This window comes from Cloeon dipterum, chromosome 3 (genome assembly GCF_949628265.1).
Source record: "Cloeon dipterum chromosome 3, ieCloDipt1.1, whole genome shotgun sequence".
Taxonomy (NCBI): Eukaryota; Metazoa; Arthropoda; class Insecta; order Ephemeroptera; family Baetidae; genus Cloeon; species Cloeon dipterum.
The window spans coordinates 24949045-24955044 of record NC_088788.1 but is presented as its reverse complement, the minus strand read 5'-3'; the positions used below and the strand labels follow the sequence as shown (position 1 = coordinate 24955044).

Here is a 6000-nt window from a genome sequence, read left to right as displayed (position 1 = left end):
GCGGCCCGAAGCAATTTCTCGCGGACCTCCCCTTCTCCGATTTGAATTTCATCCCCTGCTTATTGTAATAATATGAATTGCATTTAGATATCGGGCGAGAGAGCGGTACAGAGCTGGCCGGTGGGCGAGCGAAGGGGTGGCATATAAAAATCGCCGCCGCTTTGTGCGAAGAGGGTGGGACACCGAGAGGGAGGGGGGCCGATTCGGACATCGGAAAAGGGAGTGGTTTATAATGCAAAGTGCGAGAGAGCGAGCGAGCGCCGCTTGCTCCAGCTATAGATTTATAATTGAGAGGGAACTGGTGCGAGGTCGCTTCTCCAAACTCGCGCCGGCCGAACTGAGCGCGAGAGAGAGAGAGGTGGTGGTGGTGGTGGTGGAGAAACAACAGGAGCACTGCTCGCTCGTCATTCGACTGTGGCTCGCCGCCGCGCTCACATCGCTCTCTCTGTCAGCGCCGCAACCCGCAGCACACGAGACGCACGCACGCAAGCCACCCTTGCCGGGCGAGGATTTCGCTCGACTCGACGGCCGACAAACAGCTCATTCTTTCTTGCACCCGGACGGCTGACACCATTGAGGTGGCGACGGAGGCGTTCGCGTCCAGATTTCTCACCTCAGGTACGTGCGCTCCAAATCTGATCGGTCAATCAATCAATCAATCTATCGCCCGCCTCTGTTTGTCTGTTTGCCTGTTTGTTTGTTTGTTTATCCGACTATGCCTCGGCTTGCTCGTCTGCCGGCCTGCAGAATCGATTGCGCGCGGCCCGTTCGTGCCGGCTGGATCAAACGCGCGTGTCAGCCAGTCCGTCAATCGAACTGTTTGCCAAACTCAAAAGCGAAGATTTCGCCATGTTTATTAATGAGTTGAACCCGTTTGATTGGCGGGTCGCAAGTCTCAGCCCGTCCACGTGCTGGGAAGCATGGCAAAACTCCCACCGCGCGAAGACGCGAGCGGATCTCCCACGTCGCGTAGTCTGCGGCAGCGGCGGCGGCGGCAGGCGCGATGAATGAAGTTTGTTGTTGTTGTTGTGTGCGTGTGTTTCTTGAGCATGAAAGAGGCGCCCGACGACGCCGCCGCCGCAGCCGCAATTAGCTGGAAAAATGCTGCCGAGTTTTCGCACAGCAGACATCGCGAGGAAAATCGGCGAAATGAGATTAGGCGAGTGAGAAAAGAGGCCTGTGCCGCGCATTGTAGTCTGTGCGATTAATGACGGGGAAACGTGTTCTGATGAAAGGAGATTCGCTTGTTTTTTCTTGAGGTTGCGGACGAGGAAAATCATTAAGAGGAGATCATTTATGAAAGTAGCTCTAGACGTTTTTCCCGCTGTGCTCAGAGTGTGAAATTATATTTGTTCCTGTTACTCGTATAATCCAGCGCGTGAGTCATACTTAAATCCTGAGAAGGCATGAGGCCGTAATGCCTTTTTAATAATTAGATACGTTTTGAACGTGACTAATAATTAAGACTGTAGTAATAAGGCGTGTATAATGTGTAAAATTGAAGCACTATCAAAAGCTTCTACAAGTAGGAAAAATTAACGACCAGAAAATTTTAATTGTTATTTATTTGTTTCTCAAACTTCATGATCAGAGCATTTATTATTACTGCTGTCCTTATCCGATCACGAAAACGATTTAATTTGACAACTGATTAATTTGCGTTGGATTTAAGCTTTCAGACTACTTTGAAATCAATTGCTGTTTTCATACGTATTACCTCTCTTTTGCATGGTTTGAAATTCCGATGAAAACAGCAATGACTTAACATGTTTGTTAAAATATTATAATTGCCATTTTATAAATTTAATTAATTAGAACTTATCTTAAACAACAAACATTTAAAAAATAATGAAACTGAAAGCTTAATAAAAAAAGTTTTTTTTTCCAAATTAACTGAATCAATCGATCAAATTTTGCTAGAATTGAAATTAAACAGGTCAGGTTGAATTCAATATGGAATGTCAAAGATTCCAAGGATCGTAATATTATCATTTCATTAATTACCGCGAGTGAAATTTATTTCAAATCGTACCCTTTCTGTCTCATGACAAAGTCGCCGAGTGTTGGAGCGTAGTTTTGCTGAAAAATCATCCAAGCAAATGGAAATTTTCTCATTTGCTGCCGAGAGATCCGTTGGAAAGAGGTCAAAACAATGGAGCCAAGTAATTATCATCAGCAGAGGGCTGATTTTCCTTATTCTTGTCGTTAATAACAGCGGCGGTGGTGGCGGCGGAGAGCAAGCAAGGGACTAATTCCGCAGAGCGCCCAATCAAATTCCGAACACGCTTACATTTCCTCCCCAACAGCTATTATTGCCACTGCAAGCAATCAATTTCTTATTTTGCCGTGCGCTTCTGCTCATTGTGCGCTCCGGCGCCAATACTAATTTATGCCGAGGGGGAGGCGATGCAATATAAGTTCCGCACCGCCACCGGCGATAATTCGATCAGAAATGCGATTACCTCACAGAATACCAAATCAAGGCGCGCGAAGAATGCAAATTTTCGCGAAAATTTTCCACCGCGGTGCATCAGCGTGTGGATAATTACTAATCGATGCGAATGCTTAATTAGCTCGATTCATTCAAAAGAGTGTTGCATATTAATATATCCCGTCTGGAAATCAAAGCCGAAAACCATGGCGGTAATGATCGTCGTCATTTAGATGAAAAGGCGGATAATTATTGCCCGGGCATTTTATTATAATTCCCGTCGCGCCGCGGCTCTCGGTACCCCACGACTCAATGTGTATTAATACACACTCGTTCTTAATGACGCAACGAGAGAGAATTGACGTCACCTTTTTTAATGTGTGTAATGCTGCGCCACAGTCATTAAGTTGGCAAAGACATTTTCATTCGCTGTTTTTGTCATTTCGCTCGCACGTTCGATCGGACTCGCGTGCGAAAAGAAATAACAAAATTCACCTCGAGCGCATGCACTATCAAATACACACACGTGCACACTCGTAAATAAGTTCACTTCGAATTTTCCGGTCGACTTTGCTTTGTACCAGCTGAAATAAGCGTTTGCGGACCTCATTAGCGAGCGAGACTCGTATTCGTGCAATCACTAATGAATTTGCTGCTTTCTGACTCATGAGCAGTTGAAACACATTAAGCATTTATAGCGCGGTGGCGGCGGCAGCGGCCGCGAAAAAAAAACGCCGAGAGACTTAATGCAAAACCCACGCGCGCACTCAATTTTTCAATCGTGCTTAATGTGTGTTTGGCTGGCTAAAGAGCGCGTTTGCAATTGAAACGCTGGCACGCGGAACGGTCGAGCATTACGCGTGGGTTAAATATCATTCCGGCTTTTCTGCCTTTTGGTGCCTGCGTGACATCTGACTCTTCTGAGCAAAAATATGTCCTCGCATCCCTTGCTCCTGCCGACAAGCTGCAGCTTAACGATGCATTAAAATATACCTTAACACTTGACAGCATAGAAATAATTACAACTAGAGGTAGAAATCATCATGCAGGGCAAGAAAAAATGCACGCCAGCATATTTGAAAAAAGATTGCAACCTATTTTCCTACAAAGTTCCAACTGAATTTATTTGTTTTAGTGACACTACTTACCTGTAATGTTGCTACTTTTTATAGCACTTGTCACTCGAGGCTTGTTTATAATCACATAAATAAAACATTGAATAAAGAAAAACCTTCCTCACGGCTCTTCCCTGGTCAGATTGATTAATTTCCTGCGTGTGAATATTTTTTTCTAATTCTGCTGATTTCTTATTCATCCTCAAATGGGTAATTAATTCGTGGCTCTTCAACACAATCCCTTTTTGAGTGGGCAGCAGTAGCAGCTGTCATTAAAATTAACCATTTTGAGTAATTGGAAGCAGAGTTTTACTCTTGGATATGGTTATAAAAGGGATGAGATTTTGGTCATGTGAATTTTCGTTAGACGGAGTTTTGTTGCAGGGTCTCCCAATATTTTGCTTTTGCTTTTCTTTTTAGTTGTGCTCAAAATCAGAAATTAGTGCAGTTGATTGTTTGCAACGATCGGTGACTCAACATTTATTGCAGCTAAATACTGATGCTGAACTTGGCTTTGCTGCTGATGAGAAATGAGAAGCTGAAAGAGTGGCTCGTACAGAACGAGAACGTGCGAGAAATTTTCTTTTCAAAATGTCACTCCAAACCACGCATATTAAAGCCGTAGACAGGTATCTTTTCTTTCAACTATCATCCTGCGAGCTTTTTTATACTAATTTTACCTACTTCAGGATAAAACGTAGAAATTCCCGTTGCTGTGGGCAAGTTTTCACTGCTCGACTATGATTATTTTTTTTATTCCAATGATATTGCTACTTGTTCCCTTGTTGCATTATACGCCTGTAACCTACTTATTATTTCAATCATTCACTTAACTTGAAAATTTCTTCTTTCGAATGGATGGAATGTTTTACTCGATGCCAGTCCCTTTTGTCTCACATCTTTTATGGAGTACGGTATGTGCTAATAAATGATCTAAATATAAATCTTGCGCTCTGGAATGTTTCAAAAGCATGCTTTAAAGGTAGTATGGCGTGTCTTGACCTTTTTACGCCCATAAACCTACGCATAAGTGTTGATTTGACATTTGACTAATCTCGACATTATCACCAGAATAGATTAAATCTTTTTTAGAAGTTAACAGTATTGCTCCTTTATTATAAAGGGCAAATTATGCAATACTGAGAACCAATATTGATCATAAATGACAATGAGATGCAAATTTAATAAATCTCCTTGCTCAGGGTTAGAGTTTCAAAGCAGTTCATAGAATGATTTATTTCTACAAATGTCTAATTAAACAACATTCCTTGAAATGAAGTGGAACTAATAATGCACAGTGTACACTTACATTCTATATAAGAATCGCGTTGGAGTTAGGAGTGTAGTATTTTCTAGCGCTGCTGATATTTTGAATCACACTAATTTCTGAAATTGGAGCACATTTCCATAGACGTCTGAATAATTTCAAGTTGCTGGTGGTTGGATACTCAGCGAAAAACGTTTTCGCAAAGTCAGCCATTTCTCGCAATTCCCTCTCCGACGTCACACACACAAACGCCCACTTTCCGAGGAAATTCCGCAGCAAAGCAGTGCTCCTCTCGCAATTGGAGCAAATGTGAATTATGAGACAGCACACGTCGGGCTTAAATGCGTTGCGAATGTATAACTAGCAGCTAGCGCGTACGTACACACACAGAGAGCTAGATGTGTACACAGCAGATGAGACTCGCTGGCGATGAGCGACGAGGACCAGCCGGCGGAGCACGGGCGCGAATTCAAAAGCATTTCGGATGACAATCCTTTATGCACGTCGCTGAATAGAAGCTCATTAGCAGTAATGAGTAAGGTGATTAATAGCGCATAGCTCTGGCTGCTTATGAAAGCGATACCATTGCACCAGTCGGACGGGCGGGCGGGCGGACGAGCGATGATGATGATGATGGCGATACACACACACACAATAATAATAATAATTCGAGCAGCAACCCTTCCCTGCATTCGCACACATCCACACGCATTTATATGTATATACGTGCGTTGTTGTTGTGATGTCGGCGTGTGGGTTCGGTAATGTATTAGATTATATTTTGCGCACGCTTAGAACAAAACGATCCGAAATGATGATGAATAATTATGGTCCATTTTCATTAGCGCCGCACAATAGCGTGTGTGCGTGTGTAATGTGCGCGCATGCAAGGAGAGAGTATGATAATTTATTGCGCCCAATCGATGCATGCTACCGCTCGCAATCCTAACGAACAAAGCCACACGGCCGCTTGACGCTTTTCATTAATTTTCGAGATGGTAGAGCAGACTATTCTTACGTCTTTTTTTCCATTTGAAGTGTAAATATTTTCTCATGAAGAAGCTTCTGAATTCTACAGGGAATAGTTCGTGCGGTTTATGCTCGCGTAGAAGGAAAAATAATGGCTGCGGAATTGGTGCATCTTATTTTAAATTAACAATTTTGGTTGACCATCTCCTTTTTTAATC

General features: G+C 43.2%; 1 protein-coding gene across 1 annotated transcript in view; it reads left to right on the top strand.

Annotated features, from left to right (window-relative positions):
• Nucleotides 1–355: 355 nt before the first annotated feature.
• The window catches only part of pdm3 (pou domain motif 3), a 73827-nt gene continuing 68182 nt past the window's right edge, over nucleotides 356–6000 (top strand). Inside the window, exon 1 of the mRNA XM_065482982.1 lies at nucleotides 356–618. The gene's annotated coding sequence lies outside the window, so the exon portion shown is untranslated. The remainder of the gene's footprint in view (nucleotides 619–6000) is intronic.